Here is a 23,442-nt window from a genome sequence, read left to right as displayed (position 1 = left end):
CAGGTGCATAAGTATGGGCATCTCACCAGAAAAGTGACATTAATATTTAGTAGATCCTCCTTTAGCAAAAATAACAGCCTCTAGTCATTTCCTGTAGCTTTTAACGAGTTCCTGGATCCTGGATGAAGGTACTTTGACCATTCCTCTTTACAAAACAATTCCTGTTCAGTTAAGTTTGATGGTCGCCAAGCATGGACAGCCCTCTTCAAATGATCCCATATGTTCAATGATATTCAGGTCTGGGGACTGGGATGGCCATTCCAGAACATTGTAATTGTTCCTCTGCATGAATGCCTGAGTAGATTTGGAGCGGTGTTTTGGATCATTGTCTTGCTGAAAGATCCATCCCCTGCGTAACTTCAACTTTATCACTGATTCTTGAACATTATCGTCAAGAATCTGCTGATACTGAGTGGAATCCATGCGTCCCTCAACTTTAACAAGATTCCCGGTGCCGGCATTGGCCACACAGCCCCAAAGCATGATGGAACCTCCACCAAATTTTACTGTGGGTAGCAAGTGTATTTCTTGGAATGCTGTGTTTTTTTGCCGCCATGCATAACGCCTTTTTGTATGACCAAACAACTCAATCTTGGTTTCATCAGTCCACAGGACCTTCTTCCAAAAAGAAATTGGCTTCTCCAAATGTGCTTTTGCATACCTCAGCCGACTCTGTTTGTGGCATGCTTGCAGAAACGGCTTCTTTCGCATCACTCTCCCATACAGCTTCTCCTTGTGCAAAGTGCATTGTATAGTTGACCGATGCACAGTGACACCATCTGCAGCAAGTCAATGCTGCAGCTCTCTGGAGGTGGTCTGAGGATTGTCCTTGACTGATCTCACCATTCTTCTTCTCTGCCTTTCTGATGTTTTTCTTGGCCTGCCACTTCTGGCCTTAACAAGAACTGTCCCTGTGTTCTTCCATTTCCTTACTATGTTCCTCACAGTGGAAACTGACAGGTTAAATCTCTGAGACAGCTTTTTGTATCCTTCCCCTGAACAACTATGTTGCATAATCTTTGTTTTCAGATCATTTGACAGTTGTTTTGAGGAACCCATGATGCCACTCTTCAGAGGAGATACAAACAGGAGAACAACTTGCAAGTGGCCACTTTAAGTAGCTTTTCTCATGATTGCATACACCTGGCTATGAAGTTCAAAGCTCAATGAGGTTACAAAACAAAAAAAGTGCTTTAGTAAGTCAGTAAAAAGTAGGTAGGAGTATTTAAAACAAGAAAATGATAAGGGTGCCCATACTTATGCACCTGACAAATTTTGTTTGAATGCAGATTGCACATTTTCTGCTAGTACAATAAACCTCATTTCAAGGCAAAAACATTACTGTGTCCAACAGTTATTACATATATCAAACTGAAATAGCTGTTGCAAAAACACCAATTTTTATAAAACATTAAGCTTAAGATTAATAGGGGTGCCCAAACTTTTTCGTATAACTGTATAACAAAGTATTGAGATGATCTTTTGTAATTGACCAAGTACTTATTTTCCATCAAAATTTGAACAAAAATTTATTTCCAAATCAGACAATGTGATTTTCAGGATTTGTTTTCTCATTTTGTCTCTCATAGTTGAGGTCTAACTATGATGTCAATTACAGGCCTCTCTCATCTTTTTCAGTGGGAGAGTTTGCACAATTTTTTTTAAACTCTTTTAATTGAAAAATTCTGCAGGATAATGGTTACAAACAGATACTGTCATAATATAAGGTCAGGGTAATCCAAACATTAACTATTCTCAGTTTAATACAATTTACATCACGTTCTCATTAACCAGAGTAAACAGAAAAAGAAAAAAAACAAATAGTTTGAAACATAAGCTTCATTGTGGAGCACTGCACTCTTTACAAAACCGGCCCATTCCTTATCAGAATTCAGTATATATATCAATTACAGTTGCAATAGAGGTCCATTCTTACAGCCCATATATATCATATGTCATTTTCCATGCACTCAAAAGGGCATATATCAGGACTCATAACGTGAGATTAGCGAAGTCATGGCACCAGGGGACAAGTGTGTTAAGGGCGAGTTACACCATCTTTCCCATATCCTTTGGAATTTCTGAGGACATCCCCTATTCCTATATACTATATTTTCATACGGTATTGTATCATTCACTAGTTTTTTCCATTGGTTGATAGTAGGAGACTTTCCTCCCATCCATCTTGGTGCTATCGCTTTCCTAGCCATAAATATAGCCTCCCAAAGGAATATCTGATCATAGTGTGTCCACATTTCCTCGTCCACAACACCCAAGACACAAAACTCTGGACTACATTCAATTAGCATCCCAACTATCCGTTCCAGTGTAGTTATCACTTCTCCCCAATATTTGCGTATTATCCCACAATTGCAAATAAGATGCCAGAAATCCGCTCCTGATTCCCCATATCTGTGGCACTCATCAGATGCCATTCTACCAAATCTATACATTCTCACTGGGGTCAGGTAAGATTGATGTAGTATATATAATTGAATTAATTTATTCTTTGCGGCTGGTGACACCACCATATGTGCTTCCATTGCATCATTCCACTGATCATCAGTTATAGAAGGGATTAATTGCCGCCATTTACTCTCAACAGAAAGTTGGGTAGAAGTGATTTTAGAATTCAGTTGAAAAGTATATAGAGAACATACCATGCCTGTAGGTCCTTGAGTTTTAAGTACTCCTATTAATGGGTTTTTAGATATTCGCCTCCTAGGATATGGGAATTGATGTGTTATAGCATGCCTCATTTGTAGATATCTGTAGAAATCCCTATGTGGGATCCCAAACTTTATCCAAATTTGATCAAGTGACAATAAAATTTCATTTTCAAAAATCTGATTATTGTTATTCCGTGTTGCTTCCAGAAGATTGTGTTCTGTAGGTTTTTAAACTGTGGAAATTCAGGATTATCCCATATTTGGATTTCTCCCATTTGATCAGTAAACCCCACGATACTCCTACTCTCACGCCACACCTGCATCGCTAGGCTATGTGCAAACAATAAGCCCTATGGTGGTCTGTAGGAGCCTTCTAATGTAGTCCATGGTGTATTCTCATTTAAAAAATGTATAAGATGTTCTTCTGTATTAGTTAATCACTGCTTATCCAACACTTCAAATGTCGTATCTGACCAGCTAAATAATAGAGAAATAGGTCAGGCACCGCACTACCCCCTGATCCTTAGGTCTCTGCAGAGATCTAATACTTAGTTCTGGGCCCTCCTGAGCCCCATATAAATGTCGCCATCATGCCGTGCAGTTTCCGAAAAAATTCTTTGGGGATTTTAATGGAAGAATGTTCTAATACATACAAACATTTTGGAAGGATGATCATTTTGATTAGGTTAATTCTTCCCGCCACAGACAATGGAAGTTGGGACCAGTTTCCAAATTTTTTCCTTATCATATCCTTTAAGGGGTACACATTGTCCTTCAGGTCCATAATCGGATTTTGAATAATTATAATGCCTAGATATTTGAATTTTTGTACTACCTATAATAAAAAAAAAATGGTTCGGCTATGTTATCTATAAGTGACATAACCACAGATTTGGTCCAATTGATTTTAAGGCCCGATAATTACCCAAAGTAATTAATAAGGTGTTAGGTGTCAGTCTGGTGCTGGATTCGAAATGGGTCCAGGACCTTCTGTGGTCTCCCATTTCTGTCCAGCCAGAGCTGATGGTGCTCAGCATCACCATCAGCCTCATCGCCTAGCTGGTCCGCAAGCACTGTTTATCTCCCAGGTCGTTGTGCCTAGCAATGTTAAGCCTGGGTTGCAGAGGGAAACAGGGCTTGTGCAATCTAAGTCCAGGATTTGCCGCACTGAGCATGTCCGTGACCTGGCGGATCATGATTGATGGGTTGGCATCCACCTGACCCGGTGACCTGGCACTGCCTGATTGGTCCACGGGTAAAGTCACCAATGGCGCGTCGGTGGGCAGGGCTTAGTCTTTAAAAGGCCCGTCCACAAACATGGCGACGCGCTCTGATCATTTGAGCAAGTGATGCCGTTATGTGGACAACTCTGTTCCACGTGCTCCCTAGCTGTTCACTTTGTGGCCTGCCGATGCCAGAGTTCACTCAGCTGATTAGCACAGGTCGTATAGGCAGGTTAGCTCCATAGAGGCAGGTTAGCTCCATAGAGGCAGGTAGCTTCGTCTGGCAGCCTGGCTCAGCCAAAGGGGTCGCCTATCACCCCGAGTAGCCTGCAGACGTCCTGTGCATGGCTAACACCGGTTCGCCACGTGGAGTTTAACCCATCAGTCCGGTAGCACGCCAGCTGGGGGCACGTGTACCCGTTGGCGTAGTCACACACGCATCCTAGCGCCGCCACTGTAGTCCCTGTGCTGTAACAGGACTACAGATAGTTTTCCGGTCGCACATCTCCCATGCTGTTAACGGAGATCGAGCGAACTGCTATGCCCGTTAGTTTCTCGGTCGCCCATCTCCTGTGCTGTTAACGGAGATTGAGCGAACCGCTATACCCGTTACCGTGTGCAGTAACACGGAAGGGTTTTACATTTAAGTTGGTTGCTTTCCTTTCCACCCGAAAAGTGTTCGGCAGCAGTCCACCAGGCTGCATCGCGGACCCCGGGGTCGGTTGCATTCCATTATATTAAAGTTGTCTGCAACCGCCCTCCTAACATAAGGTCAGTTGCTCTTGGAAGGGATTGTTCTATTCTGTTTAGAAAGAGGATCAGGTCGTTTGCATATAACCCCACTTTATCTATTCTAGAATTTATACTAACACCCTCCACCAGGTGGTACTGCCTAATTTTAATGGCAATAGTCTCTATCGCTAGAGAGAAGAGCATCGGAGAAAAGGGGCAGCCCTGTCTAGTTCCTCTACCCAGGTTAAAGTATTCCGATAGTATTCCATTTACTAGAATGTTAGCCCTTGGCATATAGTAGATCAATTTAATCCAGTTACAAAATTTATCAGAAAACCCAAATTTCAGGAGCACACACTGTAGGAAGGTCCACTCCAAGGATTCAAAGGCTTTCACCGTATCTAAAAAACCTATAGCCCAGGGTTCTGATATTTATGGCCTATCTGTGTTAACACTTGAGCTCTTCTAATATTAGATGAAGTAGACCTTCCCGGCCTAAAGCCAGATTGATCCTCCTCACGTACAATGTTTAATATTACTGTTTTTAATCTATTGGCTATGAGTTTCGTAAGTATTTTGTAATCTGTATTCAATAGGGATATAGAGAAATAAGAACTACATTCCTCAGTTGGTTTATCTGGCTTGGGGACCAATACTATAGTAGCATCATAGAAGGATTGGGTAAGTGAGTGTCCCGAAAGCGCTTCAGAAAAGGTTTGCAACAGAACTGGAGCTAAGAGTTTGCACAATTGGTGGCTGACTAAATACTTTTTTTCCCCATTGTATATGATGCAAGTTATTACAGACATCTTTTTATGCAAATTACACCAGAATTCTGGCACATCTAATAAAAGGAACAACTTAGATCACATCACAACAGTTTTCTATCTTGTACACATTGATGGTATCTATCTATCATCTACCAAGATTATTTGCTTGTTCATCAACAAAATATACAACTGTATTGCAATTCTCAACCCCGCTTCACTGTGATCAGTTTTTAATCCAAGTCGCTAATTTATATTTACATATTCTCAGATAAAACTTCACCTTGAAATACAGTTAAAAAAAAGAATGCCTTCACAAGTCAAAATTAATTGTTTGATTAGATGTAGGAAGATTTTACCAGTTTATGCATTAAATATGGTGTGAACAGATCTAAATATTTGCAAGGTATAGTAAGCGCATGGAAGCTGCATACACATATACCACTAACTGTTTTTCTTGGGGTGCATGCATGCGATTTTTGGGTGAAGATTTATGTCATTCACCCCAAGAAGCAAAGCAAAACAGATGTAAATACATTCATATGTGTCATCTAACAGGTGCATGTCAGGGTTCAAATTACAGTAGCTTGAAAAGTATGCAACTCCTATCTATCTATCTATCTATCTATCTATCACTTTTGCTTGACAAAGGTTGGTCACAACTAGTGTTGAGCCACCCCCCTAGTGTTCGAGTTCGGTTCGGTTCGTCGAACACCCGTGTGTTCGCCGAACTGTTCGTCGAACTGTTCGTCGAACACCTTCGAACACCGTTAAAACCAATGGCAGGCAAACAAAAACACATAGAAACACATAGAAAACACCTTCAAAGGTGTCCAAAAGCTGACAAACTGCTCAGAAGACACAACTAACACATGGAAAAGTGACAAGTACATATAGTCATGCGAAAAGAAAAGAGGTGGAGGAGTAAAAGGAGGGGGAGACACAGATATAGGCATGTCATGCCCTTCTAAAATCCAAAAAGTGAGAAGCCGAGACGGCCAGTCCGCTCCTGCCCGTGCCACCTCCGTGTCGCCGGGTTTGTGCCAGAGCCGCGGTGAACCCTGACGGCCAGCCCCCCTCTCCCAATACTGGTGCCTGTCCGCTGGTGGGTCGAGAGAGCCCCCCTGTGGTGGAGGCAGCTCTAAGCTTTTTAATTTAAATTGTCCCTCTAATTTGAATGAATACACTTTAAATCCATTTACAAGGATCTATTGGAGGGCAAGTCTCATGCCAGCAGCCGCGTAATTCCAGCTCCAGTAGCGTCCACTAAAGCTGCTGCAGTTAAAAAGCTTTTATAAGGATCGAGCTCGGCTGTCCACCGCAAGGCATCCTAGTGCCAGTCCCAGCCCCTATGCCTTGGGGTGCCTCCTGATGCTCTTCACTAAGTATCCCGTGGTCCCGAAGCATTTCCTTTGAAAAAATTAAGTGTCCAAACTACAGGTGGTGTAGCTTGCTTAACAGCCGGGATAATCCGCTGACTAGCAGACACTGCTACTAGGCACAAAGTATTTCCTGGGCTAGATGCAGTTAAAAATTTGTAAGTAGATACTCTCGTTGGATGCTGAGAAAGCATTCCATAGAGTCTCCTGGCACGCCATATATGATTCTCTTAAAAAGCTTGGGGTAGGGGTCTAGGGGGCCCTTTTATAGCCAAAATCACGGCCCTGTATCACAATACGTCACCTAGGCTGAAGATAAATGGAACTGTAGCACCGAGGGCTCGGTTGCTACAGACGTATTGCACCTCACCCAGAGGTGTGATATCTCACTCTCAGATAAGGATGGACTGTGGATCAGGACCCGACACCTGCATGCATTACACCACATTGCCGTGGGGCAGGGCGACCAATATGCCCCTGAGATGGGCACGACAGTCCCTGTCCCTGGCTGGAGTGGGGGGAGGGAACACTGAGGAAGGGGAACCCTGCAGTGCAGGAGCAGGGAGGAAGCAGTTCCTGGGTGCATTGAGAAGGGAGTATAAAAGGTGGGCACCATCTTAGTTCAGTGCAGAGAAGTCTGAGCAGAAGTGGCAGGGAGCAGGGGCTCTGCATGAGCTCTGCTCCGGAGGCGGGCCTAGTAACAGAGGCCCAGGCCTGCAAGAGGGAGAAGGAAGGAAGAGGAGTGGAGAAGGCTCCAGGAACGAGGAATGAAGGGATCCCAGGGGTGCGGACGGGCGAGTCGCCAACGCACGCCCGAATCCACCTGCGTGGAGGGGTCAGGCCAAAGGGGGAGACCGGTCCCCGAACTAGTGGAGGCAGGAAACGACCCTCAGCTAGAAACCGGAGGCTCTGACATTTTATGTGGCGCAGCCCCTTGCTCCACCCGCTAGGAAGGCACCACATAGGGTCAGGGAAACTGGCGCCAAGTTTACCAAGAGGAGGCCCGAGGCAGCCGGACAGAAGTGTTGGTAAGAAAGGCCAGACAAAGGACACACAAAGGGGGTCCTGTGAAGCGCTCCAAAGTTATCTGGGAGTTGTCTGAGCCCCTCACCTGGTGAGCACAGTACGACGTGGGCAGCCGTTACCTGCAGACGTGGTCTGGATAATAAGAACTGTGAGTAAAGGCCCTGAACTGCATCACTGACTCCGCGTCGTTACTGCTGCTGCCCTGCACCATCACCCCCATCCTCCGCATACACTGCCCTGAGGCTATACTACTCCCGTGGGGAGTTATGCTACGCTCTGCTGCACCCACAACACCAGCCTTAGCGGTCTGCCCTGTAGCGGCGGTTCACTCTGACCGCAATCCACGGGTGGCGTAGTCGGACATTTAAACATTCAAACCACATAAATAGTTCCGCCACTGGTTTGACCGCCCTGAGCCACGGAACCGGATCGCCGCCACGAAGACTACAACCACCAGCATCCACCAAAAAGTGTCCGGCTCCGGGTGTCCCAAGGCCCAGGGGGTGCGTCAGAACATTTTCATCACCTTTCACAATCACCAATGGGACAAGGCAGGGATGTCCTCTGTCCCCTCTCTTATACATCCTAGTGACGGAGCACCTGCTCTCATCAATTCGCCATAACCCCAATATTAGGTGGATTGAGGTGGGAGGCACCGAGTACAAGTGCTCTCTATTTGCTGATGATGTCCTAGTATATATCACTCAATCACATATATCCATCCCTGCTGTTATGGCTGAAATAGATCACTTTGTTACATGGTAAAATTTTAAAATCAATGCAGCGAAGTCTGAGGCCCTCGATGTCTCCCTCCCTAAATCCATATAGGATTCCATCCAGTCCAACTTTCCCTTTGCCTGGCCCTCACAGGGTATCAAATACTTAGGAATTCCTATTCATAGAGACCTCTCCCATCTATGTTATCTTAATTTTGGGCCCTTTATTGAACAATTCCATACAGACCACGGTTGGCAAGTTAGAACTGTAAGATTCACTACGTGAACCACTGGTGTTTTGTGGAAAAGCACATGTACACCGCGTTCCAAATTATTATGCAAAAAGTGTTTAGGAGTGATAAGGGAAGAATTTGTTTGTTTGTCAGTTAAACTCATTGATGGTGATGTGTGTCAGGGCTCTTTATATCACTGTAAGCAATTGCAGACACCTGTGCTAATTAGTTTGGCAGGTGTGTCCAATGAAAGGCAAGACTACTTAAGAAGGCTCTCTCACATTATTAAGCAGCCTACATTTTCTGCCAAAATGGGAAAGAAAAAGGATGTGTCGGCTGCTGAGAAGCAACAAATTGTGGAGTGTTTAGGTCAAGGCATGACTACAATCAACATTGTGCGATGATCAGGATGAAGTGTCTTGGCAATCAAGAAGTATGTAGCTGATTCACAGTACACACGTGTGCGTGCTGATAAGGGCAAATTGAGGACTCTTTCCTACAGGCAATTACGTCAGGTTGAAACAGCAGCGGCAAAAAAGCCTTGTCATAGCAGCAGACAAGTTTTTGAAGCTGCTTGTGCCTCCAACGTCCCCCGAACAACAAGATGCAGGGTCCTTCAGAGGTTTGCAGCTGTGCATATGCCATCCTGTCGACCTCCTCTATCCACTTCACACAAGCAGAAACGGCTCCAGTGGGCCAAACATTACATGAAGACTGATTTCAAAACTGTTTTGTTCACGGATGAGTGCCGTGCAGCGCTCGATGGTCCAGATGAATGGAGTGGAGGATGGCTGGTTGATGGACACCCCACGCAAACACGGCTACAGCGCCAACAAGGAGGAGGTGGAGTAATGTTTTGGGCTGGAATCATGGGGAGAGAGATTGTCGGCCCCTTTAGGATCCCTGAAGGCGCTAAAGATGAACTCCATAATGTATGTGGATTTTCTCAAACAGCACTTCCTGCCATGGTTCAAGAAGAAGAACCGTGTATTTCACAGCAAGATCATTTTTCTGCATGATAATGCACCATCTCATGCTGCACATAAAACATCTGCATCTCTGGCTGATATGGGCATAAAAGGGGACAAACTTATGGTGTGACCCCCATGCTCCCCTGACCTCTACCCCATTCAGAACCTTTGGAGCATCATTAAAAGGAGTGTCTATGATGGCGGGAGGCAGTTCACATCTAAGCAACAGCTCTGGGAGGGTATTCTGTCCTCATGCAAAACAATTGAAGCAGAAACCATCCAAAACCTGACAAATTCAATGGACGAGAGAGTTCAGAAGCTCCTTTCGAACAAGGGGTCCTATGTGAAAATGTAACATCACCTAGAATAAAGTTTTGAGTTGAAAACTGTTTGATTTCAGTTTCTAACAACCTGCTAATGCTTATAATTTCAAAAATGACCATTTTTTTGGTCTTTATTAAAATGAAAAGGTTGATCGAAAAGTTTGGGGGATCTAAGAGTGTGGCAACCCAGTAGTCATGATTACTTCGAATTCTGACAATATGAGGGTCATGCTGCAGGTAGTGCAGCAAGAAGGCACTTATATGTCTTGCGCATCTCGGAGCCCCAAAATTATTTTCCGGGCTAGATGCAGCTAAAAATTATTTTTAATTTTAAATCTGGTGAAGCTTATTATAGATGGCCTAATAGGATCAGTGCTGCACACTGCTGCAAAGCCCAAATTATTTTCCAGTCAAGATACAGATAAACATGATTAGTAATTTGAAAGCTTAAAACGGTTGGTAGGGTGATTTTAACCAATCATCAAGCTTTTACTCTCCCCAGGATGACACAGGGGTAGAAAAGTCGTTTCGGATCCATGATTTGTTCATCTTTATGAACGTGAGTCTGTCTACATTATCAGTGGAGAGCCGCGTGCGCTTATCTGTCAGCACACCACCAGCAGCGCTGAACACACGTTCAGACAGAACGCTGGCTGCGGGGCATGACAAGATCTCCAAGGCGTAAGTGGCTAGCTCCGGCCATTTATCCAGATTGGAAGCCCAAAAAGAGCAAGGGTCCAGTGACACAGTCGTGGCTTCAATGTTTACTTGGAGATACTCCTGTACCATCGTCTCTAGGCGTTGACTATGTGTCAGACTTCTTGTCTCCTGTGGCCTTGCAAAGGATGGGCTAAAAAAGTGGTGAAATGATTCCGCAAAATTGATGTTACCAGCAGATACTGTGGTTCTGTTACGGTTTGAGTGCTGAACACTTGACGGTCCCACGGTTGGCAAGTTGGAACTGTGAGATTCACTACGTGCACCACTGGTATTTTGTGGAAAAGCACATGTAAGATTCTGCAACAGTCTCTGCTGATACTCCTGCATGCGTGCATCCCTTTCTATGGCAGGAATAATTTCTGCAAATTTACTTTTGTACCGGGGATCTAACAGTGTGGCAACCCAGTAGTCAGGATTATTTCTAATTCTCACAATTCGAGGGTCATGTTGCAGGTAGTGCAGCAAGAAGGCACTCATGTGTGTTGCGCATCCAGGAGCACCAAGTCCCTGTTGTGTTGGTGGCGAGGTAACAATCATGCTTCCTTCCTCTGTCCTCTCCCCCCAACCTCGCACAACAGAAATGTGATCAAGGTTTCCCTCATCTGATGAGTCTTCCATCAGTTCGTCCTCCACTTCTTCCTGGGCTCCTGCACCTTCCTCACTAGTTTGGCTGCTACCATGCGCCCTGGTAAAACCATCTCCCCCACCCTCACATGCCTGCCGCCTTGGTGCTGCCGACCGTCTGGACCTTGCAGATGTTAGCCCTTCCGCATACAACTCCTCCTCCTCTACTTCCTCCACCTCCTCTTGTGCCACCACCTGACTCCGAATTCTGTTTAACATGTGCTCCAGCATGTAAATCACCGGAATAGTCATGCTGATAATGGCATCGTCAGCACTAAACATCTTCGTCGCCATTTCAAAACTGTGCAGAAGGGTGCATAGGTTCCTGATCTGAGACCACTCCTCCAGCGTGATTTGCCCCACCTCTGAATCTCGTTGGCCCAGGCTATACGTCAGAACGTATTGCACCAGGGCTTGTCGGTGCTGCCACAGTCGCTGTAACATGTGCAGAGTTTTATTCCACCGGGTAGGCACATCGCATTTTAGCCGGTGAAGTGGCAGGCCCAACGACTTCTGTAGAGATGTAAGTCGCTGAGCTGCGGGATGCGAACGGCGGAAGTGAGCACACAGCGACCGTGCCCTCTGCAGAAGGCCATCTAGTCTGGGATAGTGGGCTAAAAATTGCTGGACAACCAGGTTCAACACGTGAGCCATACAAGGCACGTGTGTGACATTGCCCCGGCGAAGGGCCGCACCCAGGTTTGCAGCATTGTCGCACACGGCCTTCCCTGGTTTCAGGTCCAGTGGAGACAACCATTCATGAAATTGGTTCTCCAGAGCTGACCACAACTCCTCAGCTGTGTGACTCACATTTCCCAGACATTTCAATGTAAAAACCGCCTGATGACGTTGAGCCCTACTGCCAGCATAGTAAGGAGGTGTGCAGGATCCCTTCTGCGCAGTTAGAAAGCTTGTGGCATGACCAGACAGGCTTTGGGTGCAGGTGGAAGACCGAGAGGAGGTTGAGGAGGCAGAAGCAGTGGAGGAACTTTGACATAAAGAGGATTGACGCACAACTCGTGGGGACGGCAAGACTTGGACAGCAGCCCCTTGTCCTGCTGTCACCATAGTTACCCAGTGCCCAGTCAGCGACATGTAACGCCCCTGTCCATGCCTACTCGTCCAAGTGTCTGTGGTGAAATGCACCCTGTCACACACAGAGTTTCTCAAAGAAGCGGTGATGTTGTGTGCGACATGCTGGTGGAGCGCAGGCACACCTTTCTTTGAGAAGTAGTGCCGACTGGGCATCTGGTACTGGGGCACTGCGACGGACATAAGGTCTCGAAAATCCTCTGTGTCCACCAGGCGGAAAGGCAGCATTTCTGTAGCCAAGAGCTTGCAGATGGTGAAATTCAACCTCTTAGCTTTCTCATGGCTAGGAGGAAATGGTCTTTTACTTGTCCACATCTGAGGGACCGAGGGCTGGCTATTGTGCTTAGACGGGGTTGATAAGGGTGTCCCCGGCAAACTGCCGGTCTGTGAGGAAGATGCAGGCGGACATGTTAGGTTGCCTTGATCCAAAGGTGGTGCTATCGATGTCGGACAGCGCTCAACACCAGCTGGTGTTACCACCTCCAAAGAAAATGATGACCTGCCAATCACGCTGGCTGTTGCGGGTAAAGAGGTGGCAGGTCTGCGCCCCAAAACAGGTGTGACTGCTGTCCGCCCAGTCACAGAGGATGAAGAGGCCGCGGATGCACAAGATATGGCAGACGGTGACTGGCCCGGCCGGCTAGGCCGCATTGTAGCACACTGAGCTTCCCACTGCAACTTATGCTTCATGTCCATGTGCCGGTTCATGCATGAAGTACTCAAACTATGTATTTTTTGGCCTCTACTTAGCTTTTGCTGACAAATGTTACAGATAACACGAGTTGGGTCATCTTTATCGATCTGAAAAAATGCCCAGGCTATGCAAGGCTTAGCACCCATGCGACCTGAAGAGCCACCACGACTTGTGGTGAGAGGCAGAGTTGTGTTTGAGGATGCAGTTGTTGACGTGCTTCGAGTACTACGTCTCTGTCCAGGAAGGCGCAACCTGACCTCGTCGTCCCTAGCATCTTCCTCCACCTCCTCTGCTGACCTCATCTCTTGGCTGACTGTGGGTTGACAGTAAGTGGGATCTCCGACCTCATCATCATCACCCTGTGCGTTATCACACCCGTCGTCCTCAGAGCCAACCTGTTCCTGCCCTGACAAAAAACTAAAGTTGTCGCTCCAATCAGGTATTTGAGTCTTATCATCGTCTTCCTCATTGTCTCCACCAACAGGAGTTACAGTTTGGGAATGAGGGTCTACATTATGGTCAGAACCTTCTGCGTCTGGTCCTGGATCCGACTCATAAAGATTCTGGGCATCAGTGCAGATCATTTCCTCGTCTGGATTCACAGAAGCGCTGGAGTCGACCTCTGATTCCCAGGCTATAGTATGAGTAAACAGCTCTGCAGACTCAACCATCTGTTCTACCTCATAGTCAGACGGGCAGCTGGAGATTTGGGAGCTGTGAGGAAGCAAGTGCGATTTGGGTGACACCTTTGAGGACTGGAGTATTTGTGATGTTGAAGTTGATGTGGAGGAGAGCCCACTTAAAGGAGCACTTGATATCCGTTGAAGCACCTGCTGTTTTTGTGCCTCATCTGGAATTTGTAGCGATTGGCGTGGCCGTAAGAAAGGGATCTTATCACATTGTCCGCTAAAAGAAGTAGACATTTTAGTTTGGCTGGAAGATGGTCTTTCTTCTGCACCTACCCCACGGACACAACCTTTTTTCCCTTTCCCAACACGCCTATTCCCCTTTCCACCAGCAGCAGGCCTTTTTCCACTCATTTAGGTGGTTAACTAATTCACAACTCTGGAGTTGTTTGCACAAAAAAACAATGGATGGTAACCGAGCAGAGCTGAGTGGCCAAACTGTGGTATTAGGCCAAAACTATTGGCTGGGCTAGATGCAGAAAAAAATTATTTTTAATTTGCAACCTGATGGAGGTCAGTATAGATGGACTAATAGAACAAGTCCCACACGCTGCTAGAAGCCCAAATATTTTTTCAGAGATAAATGAAGAAAAAAATTATTTTTAATTTGCAACCTGATGGAGGTCAGTATAGATGGACTAATAGACCAAGTCCCACACACTGCTAGAAGCCCAAATATTTTTTCAGAGCTAGATGCAGAAAAAAATTATTTTTAATTTGCAACCTGATGGAGGTCAGTATAGATGGACTAATAGACCAAGTCCCACACACTGCTAGAAGCCCAAATATTTTTTCAGAGCTAGATGCAGAAAAAAAATATTTTTAATTTGCAACCTGATGGAGGTCAGTATAGATGGACTAATAGAACAAGTCCCACACGCTGCTAGAAGCCCAAATATTTTTTCAGAGATAAATGAAGAAAAAAATTATTTTTAATTTGCAACCTGATGGAGGTCAGTATAGATGGACTAATAGAACAAGTCCCACACGCTGCTAGAAGCCCAAATATTTTTTCAGAGATAAATGAAGAAAAAAATTATTTTTAATTTGCAACCTGATGGAGGTCAGTATAGATGGACTAATAGACCAAGTCCCACACACTGCTAGAAGCCCAAATATTTTTTCAGAGCTAGATGCAGAAAAAAATTATTTTTAATTTGCAACCTGATGGAGGTCAGTATAGATGGACTAATAGACCAAGTCCCACACACCGCTAGAAGCCCAAATATTTTTTCAGAGCTAGATGCAGAAATTTTTTTTATTCAATTTGCAACCTGATGGAGGTCAGTATAGATGGACTAATAGACCAAGTCCCACACACTGCTAGAAGCCCAAATATTTTTTCAGAGCTAGATGCAGAAAATTTTTTTATTCAATTTGCAACCTGATGGAGGTCAGTATAGATGGACTAATAGACCAAGTCCCACACACTGCTAGAAGCCCAAATATTTTTTCAGAGCTAGATGCAGAAAAAAATTATTTTTAATTTGCAACCTGATGGAGGTCAGTATAGATGGACTAATAGACCAAGTCCCACACACTGCTAGAAGCCCAAATATTTTTTCAGAGCTACATGCAGAAAAAAATTATTTTTAATTTGCAACCTGATGGAGGTCAGTATAGATGGACTAATAGAACAAGTCCCACACGCTGCTAGAAGCCCAAATATTTTTTCAGAGATAAATGAAGAAAAAAATTATTTTTAATTTGCAACCTGATGGAGGTCAGTATAGATGGACTAATAGTCCAAGTCCCACACACTGCTAGAAGCCCAAATATTTTTTCAGAGCTACATGCAGAAAAAAATTATTTTTAATTTGCAACCTGATGGAGGTCAGTATAGATGGACTAATAGACCAAGTCCCACACACTGCTAGAAGCCCAAATATTTTTTCAGAGCTAGATGCAGAAAAAAATTATTTTTAATTTGCAACCTGATGGAGGTCAGTATAGATGGACTAATAGAACAAGTCCCACACGCTGCTAGAAGCCCAAATATTTTTTCAGAGATAAATGAAGAAAAAAATTATTTTTAATTTGCAACCTGATGGAGGTCAGTATAGATGGACTAATAGAACAAGTCCCACACGCTGCTAGAAGCCCAAATATTTTTTCAGAGATAAATGAAGAAAAAAATTATTTTTAATTTGCAACCTGATGGAGGTCAGTATAGATGGACTAATAGACCAAGTCCCACACACTGCTAGAAGCCCAAATATTTTTTCAGAGCTAGATGCAGAAAAAATTTATTTTTAATTTGCAACCTGATGGAGGTCAGTATAGATGGACTAATAGACCAAGTCCCACACACCGCTAGAAGCCCAAATATTTTTTCAGAGCTAGATGCAGAAATTTTTTTTATTCAATTTGCAACCTGATGGAGGTCAGTATAGATGGACTAATAGACCAAGTCCCACACAATGCTAGAAGCCCAAATATTTTTTCAGAGCTAGATGCAGAAAAAAATTATTTTTAATTTGCAACCTGATGGAGGTCAGTATAGATGGACTAATAGAACAAGTCCCACACGCTGCTAGAAGCCCAAATATTTTTTCAGAGATAAATGAAGAAAAAAATTATTTTTAATTTGCAACCTGATGGAGGTCAGTATAGATGGACTAATAGACCAAGTCCCACACACTGCTAGAAGCCCAAATATTTTTTCAGAGCTAGATGCAGAAAAAAATTATTTTTAATTTGCAACCTGATGGAGGTCAGTATAGATGGACTAATAGACCAAGTCCCACACACTGCTAGAAGCCCAAATATTTTTTCAGAGCTAGATGCAGAAAAAAATTATTTTTAATTTGCAACCTGATGGAGGTCAGTATAGATGGACTAATAGACCAAGTCCCACACACTGCTAGAAGCCCAAATATTTTTTCAGAGCTAGATGCAGAAAAAAATTATTTTTAATTTGTAACCTGATGGAGGTCAGTATAGATGGACTAATAGACCAAGTCCCACACACTGCTAGAAGCCCAAATATTTTTTCAGAGCTAGATGCAGAAAAAAATTATTTTTAATTTGCAACCTGATGGAGGTCAGTATAGATGGACTAATAGAACAAGTCCCACACGCTGCTAGAAGCCCAAATATTTTTTCAGAGATAAATGAAGAAAAAAATTATTTTTAATTTGCAACCTGATGGAGGTCAGTATAGATGGACTAATAGACCAAGTCCCACACACTGCTAGAAGCCCAAATATTTTTTCAGAGCTAGATGCAGAAAAAAATTATTTTTAATTTGCAACCTGATGGAGGTCAGTATAGATGGACTAATAGACCAAGTCCCACACGCTGCTAGAAGCCCAAATATTTTTTCAGAGATAAATGAAGAAAAAAATTATTTTTAATTTGCAACCTGATGGAGGTCAGTATAGATGGACTAATAGACCAAGTCCCACACACTGCTAGAAGCCCAAATATTTTTTCAGAGCTAGATGCAGAAAAAAATTATTTTTAATTTGCAACCTGATGGAGGTCAGTATAGATGGACTAATAGACCAAGTCCCACACACTGCTAGAAGCCCAAATATTTTTTCAGAGCTAGATGCAGAAAAAAATTATTTTTAATTTGCAACCTGATGGAGGTCAGTATAGATGGACTAATAGACCAAGTCCCACACACTGCTAGAAGCCCAAATATTTTTTCAGAGCTAGATGCAGAAAAAAATTATTTTTAATTTGCAACCTGATGGAGGTCAGTATAGATGGACTAATAGACCAAGTCCCACACACTGCTAGAAGCCCAAATATTTTTTCAGAGCTAGATACAGAAAAAAATTATTTTTAATTTGCAACCTGATGGAGGTCAGTATAGATGGACTAATAGAACAAGTCCCACACGCTGCTAGAAGCCCAAATATTTTTTCAGAGATAAATGAAGAAAAAAATTATTTTTAATTTGCAACCTGATGGAGGTCAGTATAGATGGACTAATAGAACAAGTCCCACACGCTGCTAGAAGCCCAAATATTTTTTCAGAGATAAATGAAGAAAAAAATTATTTTTAATTTGCAACCTGATGGAGGTCAGTATAGATGGACTAATAGACCAAGTCCCACACACTGCTAGAAGCCCAAATATTGTTTCAGAGCTAGTTGCAGAAAAAAAATATTTTTAATTTGCAACCTGATGGAGGTCAGTATAGATGGACTAATAGACCAAGTCCCACACACCGCTAGAAGCCCAAATATTTTTTCAGAGCTAGATGCAGAAAATTTTTTTATTCAATTTGCAACCTGATGGAGGTCAGTATAGATGGTCTAATAGACCAAGTCCCACACACTGCTAGAAGCCCAAATATTTTTTCAGAGCTAGATGCAGAAAAAAATTATTTTTAATTTGCAACCAGATGGAGGTCAGTATAGATGGACTAATAGAACAAGTCCCACACGCTGCTAGAAGCCCAAATATTTTTTCAGAGATAAATGAAGAAAAAAATTATTTTTAATTTGCAACCTGATGGAGGTCAGTATAGATGGACTAATAGACCAAGTCCCACACACTGCTAGAAGCCCAAATATTTTTTCAGAGCTAGATGCAGAAAAAAATTATATTCAGTTTGCAACCTGATGGAGGTCAGTATAGATGGACTAATAGAATGATGCTATGCCCAAAAGATTTTACTTCACTAGGTGCAGTAAAAAAATTGGTATTCTATACACAGGTGGTATATCTTGCAACACAGATGGGCTACTCCACTGACTAACACACTCTGCAATAGGCCAAAAAGGATTAGCTTTGCTAGATTCAGCCAAATGCTGTGAAAAAAACTTGCACAGCACTGGCACAGACCTGCCTGGCAAAAACTGATAGGAACTGATGTAACCTAGTCCTGAAAAGGACTCCAATTACAATTAGTCTTTACTCCCACAATCTATCTATTTAAGAGCACAGACCTGCCTGATAAAAGTCGTAGGAAATGCTGTAACCTAGTCCTTAAAAGGACTGCAATCACAACTATTCCCTACTCCCAAGCTATCTGTATATTTGTGCGAAAATTGGCTTGAAATTAACAAGGTATAGCGCACACAGCAACAGCGGTGCCGTCTAACACGCAGCTGCAGCAGTGAGAAAATGGTGGCGATGGGGAAAATGGCTTGGTCTTATAGGGCAAGGACATGTGACATACACTGCCAATCACACATGCCCTTGCTTGTGTGAAAAAAAGCACTTCGCTCCGTGTGTGCGCTGCTGATAGGCTGACAGATTGCACCTCCCCACTGCAAATGCGGGAAAGAGAAAAAAAAATGGAGATCTTCATTGTTCCTGCAGAGATCCATCCCCTGCCCCTCCCCCCGCCCCGCTGTACACTCAAACTGCGTATTAACATTAATTTTCATCATTACTGAGAAAAAATCCAGTTATGATTTTGGTGCACGAACAGTTATCGAACATAACCTCGAACAGCCGAATTTTTCTCAAATTGTTCGTGTTCGCCGACCGGCTCGAACACCGCCCAAAACAGCTCGAATTTGAGATTGGCGAACAGTTCGAGTAGAACAACGCTCATCTCTAGTCACAACTATATAGGCTAATAAAGTCCACCTTTTTTCAAAGAAATTGTTTGGAGTGCTGCCTGCCTTTTTTTACAACTATCTATCACATAGCTATCTATCTATCTACAGTGGGGAAAATAAGTATTTGATACACTGCTGATTTTGCATGCTTTCCCAACTAGAAAGAATAGAGAGATCTCTCATTTTTATCGTAGGTACACTTCAATTGTGAAAGACCGAATCTAAAAAATAATCCAGAAAATCACATTGTATGATTTTATTACATGAAATAAGTATTTGATACAATAGAAAAACAGAACCTAATATTTGGTAAAGAAACCTTTGTTTGCAATTACAGAGGCCAATCATTTCCTGTAATTCTTGACAAACTTTACACACACTGCAGCACGGATTTTGGCTCACTCTTCCATACAGATCTTCTCCAAATCTTTCAGGTTTCGGGGCTGTCGCTGAGCAACATTGAGTTTCAGCTTCCTCAAAAGATTTTCTATTGGGTTCAGGTCTGTAGACTGGCTAGGCCACTCCAAAATCTTGAAATGCTTCTTATAGAGCCACTCCTTAGTTGTCCTGGCTGTGTGTTTTGGGTCACTGTCATGCTAGAAAACTCAGCCATGATCCATCTTCAATGCTTTTACTAAGGGAAGGAGGTTGTTGGCCAAAATCTCACGATACATGACACCATCCATCCTTCCGTCAATACGGTGCAGTCGCCCTGTCCACTTTGCATAAAAGCACCCCCAAAGAATGATGTTTCCCCAACATGCTTCATGGTTGGGATGGTGTTTTTTTGGGGTTGTACTCATCCTTTCTCTTCCTCCAAACACGACGAGTGGAGTTGATACCAAAAAGTTCTATTTTGGTCTCATCTGACCACATGACCTTCTCCATGCCTCCTCTGGATCATCCAGATGATCATTGGCGAACTTTAAATGGATCTAGACATTGTGTGCCCTGAGGGATTTTAATCCATGATGGTGTAGTGTGTTACTAGCACTAATGTTTGAGACTGTGGTCCCAGCTCTCTTCAGGTCATTGACCAGGTCCTAGTTCTGGTCTGATTCCTGACCTTTCTCAGAATCATCATTACCCCACAAGGTGAGATTTTGCATGGAGTCCCAGACTGGGGAACATTGACAGTTTTTGCCTTCTCACCAAGCTGCTTGCCTATTGTCCTGTAGCCCATCCCATCCTCGTGCAGGTCTATAATTTTGTCCCTGGTGTCTTTAGACAGCTCTTTGGTCTTGGCCAGAAGTTGGTGTGTGATTGATTGAGTGTGTGGACAGGTGTCTTTTATACAGGTAACGAGTTCAAACAGGTGCAATTAATACAGGTAATGAGTGGATAGTTCGAGGGCTTTTTAAAGAAAAATTAACAAGTTTGTGAGAGCCAGAATTCTTGTTGGTTGGTAGGTGATCAAATACTTATTTCATGCAATAAGATGCAATTTCATTATTTAAAAATCATACAATGTGATTTTCTGTTTTTTATTTTTGGATACTGTCTCTCAGGCTATGTGCCCACGATGCAGAAATGCTCCAAATTTTTCCTGAGCGTTTCTGCATCTCCCTTGCAGAAAAAACGCATGCGGATTGTACATGCGGATTGTACATGCGTTTTTCCTGCCAGGGACATGCGGATGTGAAGCGTTCTTCACATGCATTTCCGCATGCGGGTTGACAAGTGCTTTCCAAGCGATTTTAGCATCACTTGGAAAGTGCAAACGGCATGGATTTATATAGTGTGACTGTAAAGAATGGTTAAAAATAAAAAATAAATCTATACTTACCTTCCGATGGCCCTCGCAGTCTTGCTTCGCTCCATCCTGGCTGCCGGCAGATCACGGTACACTGAAGGACCTGCCGTCACATGTCTATGACGTCAGCGCAGGTCCTTCAGTCCACCGCGATCTACTGCCGAGGGAGGATGACCGCAGCGGGGGCCATCAGAAGGTAAATATAATATTTCTTTTTTATTTAATTCTTTTTTTTACAGGTTCTATGGTACCCGGGTCCGGAGGAGAGTCTCCTGTCCTCCACACCCGGGTACCATACGCACATTGGAATGCGTGGAATGCGCATCTACATATACAGTGATGCGTAATCCATGCATTTCAATGCAAGTCAATGGCTACGAAAATGCAGCACTTCCGCAAAATAATTGGTAGTGCTGCGTTATTTTCCGCAATGATAATCCGCAGCGGAAATTTCCGCAGCATGTGCACAGCACATGCGGATTGTCATTGGGGAACATGGCAGGCCTTCTACCATGTGTTTTTTAAGCGTTTCTGCAGCGTTTTTGCCGCTGCGGAAACGCTTAAAAAACGCATCGTGGGCACACAGCCTCACAGGTGAAGTGTACCTATGATAAAAATTACAGACCTTTCCATTCTTTGTAGGTGGGAAAACTTGCAAAATCATCAGTGTATCAAATACTTATTTTCCCCACTGTATTGATCTATCTATAATCTATTTATCTAGTATCTATTTATCTATCTTTCCTATATCTATCCATCTATCTATCTATCTCTCTTTCTCTATCATCTATCACATATATATCTATCTATCTAGTATCTATCTATCTATCCCATATCTGTCCATCATTTATCTCTATCATCTATCTATCACATATGTATCTATCTAGTATCTATCTTTCTACCCCATATCTATCTCTCTATCTATCATCTATATCTATCTATCTATCATCTATCTATCACAAGGCTATCTATCTATCTAGCACATATCTATCTATCATCTGTTTATGTTTCTAAACAGGCGACTGTTAGTCATTCTATTTTTTTTCACTGTTGCATTTACTTATCTAAAACACCTCATATCTAATTGGTATTTTTGATCATTACAATAAAATAAAATGTTTAAACCACAGGTAACATGCAATAGGACTGTCCAGGGGATGACATCCTACAATGAATCCACTTGTAAGATTACCTTCAGTAGATAATATTTTTACTTACAATGTGTCATGAGAAGAGTCATATTTTTAGATTGCACTTTGTAAATAAATACATTACAAATTGTTCTGCAATTATTGTATTGCTATTGTAGATTTTGTTTAATAGCTATTTACTACTCAAAATTACGCATCTTTCTACACCTATAAAAGTGAGCTTTTTTTCTAGTTAAATGTAAGTAGATTTTCACTGATGACATGCTGCATTATTGTCAATTATGTCATTATATTGTGTCATGTACAATCTGATATGAAAAGAGGAAATACATAAACAATACACATGCAATATTTATGAGGGCAACTTTTAAAAAGATTTCAACATAATTTTTAAATACTTAAGAGTCTTATTTTGTTATATGATCGGAAAATATTACTCCATAAATAATACTTACAGTATCTAGTTGTCTCTGGATATTTTGCTCACTTTTCCATATTCCAGTAAAGACAAAGTGAAAAAGTGTCCAGTAAAAGAGCAGTGCTCCACGCATAGGATGGCTATTCTTGGCTGGTTTCACTCTGCTTCCATTAATCACAACAATTAAACTCATCTTTTAGCCATAAATGGTAAGGTATGAATCTCTCTTATGCCTCAACCACAGCTCCCAAGAATTGATGGTAAGAAGCTAAACTGCCATTAAAGACAAAAACAGTATTTAAATATTAAAATGCAAAAAATGTATAGTGTCCGGTGCACTTACTGAACAACATAGCTAAAACTGTCTGTTAGTGAGAACAATGTATATGGTTTAAGCAGCAGTAGTTTCTTACTAATTTCTTGCCATGTTGTGATGACACTTTCTTAAATTCCTCTGCATTTTGTGCCTTTTAAAGCTCTGTAAAAATAACTATCCTTTGTAAATAGTTAAAACTGTTATTTGTCAGTAAGGCTGGGCTAAGAAAACGTTAAAGTCTTGATGATATTGAGAAAAGTCATGTATCAATAATAAAATGATGTATGGAAATAAAGTGCAGAGAAAGGTGGACAAAGTAAGGTTTGCTGATAATTAGATGGCGACACCACTGACTGCTGCTATTAGAACTGGTGTTGACAAGTGCTGTAAGGTCTCCCAAGACGTATGCTGTCACCTGCAGTGT

General features: G+C 42.8%; 1 protein-coding gene across 2 annotated transcripts in view; it reads right to left on the bottom strand.

The window, feature by feature from the left end:
• LOC141164414 (putative calcium-activated potassium channel subunit beta) overlaps window positions 1–22,930 on the bottom strand; it is a 380,601-nt gene extending 357,671 nt beyond the window's left edge. The window contains exon 1 of one of the 2 annotated variants that reach the window (XM_073649610.1): window positions 22,740–22,930. The gene's annotated coding sequence lies outside the window, so the exon portion shown is untranslated. The remainder of the gene's footprint in view (window positions 1–22,739) is intronic. The other variant, XM_073649609.1, reaches the window with a different exon arrangement.
• Window positions 22,931–23,442: the final 512 nt, after the last annotated feature.

The sequence above is a fragment of the Phyllobates terribilis genome, unplaced genomic scaffold (assembly GCF_046119375.1).
Source record: "Phyllobates terribilis strain yellow unplaced genomic scaffold, ASM4611937v1 Scaffold_10__3_contigs__length_209671492, whole genome shotgun sequence".
Lineage (NCBI taxonomy): Eukaryota > Metazoa > Chordata > Amphibia > Anura > Dendrobatidae > Phyllobates > Phyllobates terribilis.
This window is presented reverse-complemented; position numbering and strand designations above follow the sequence as displayed.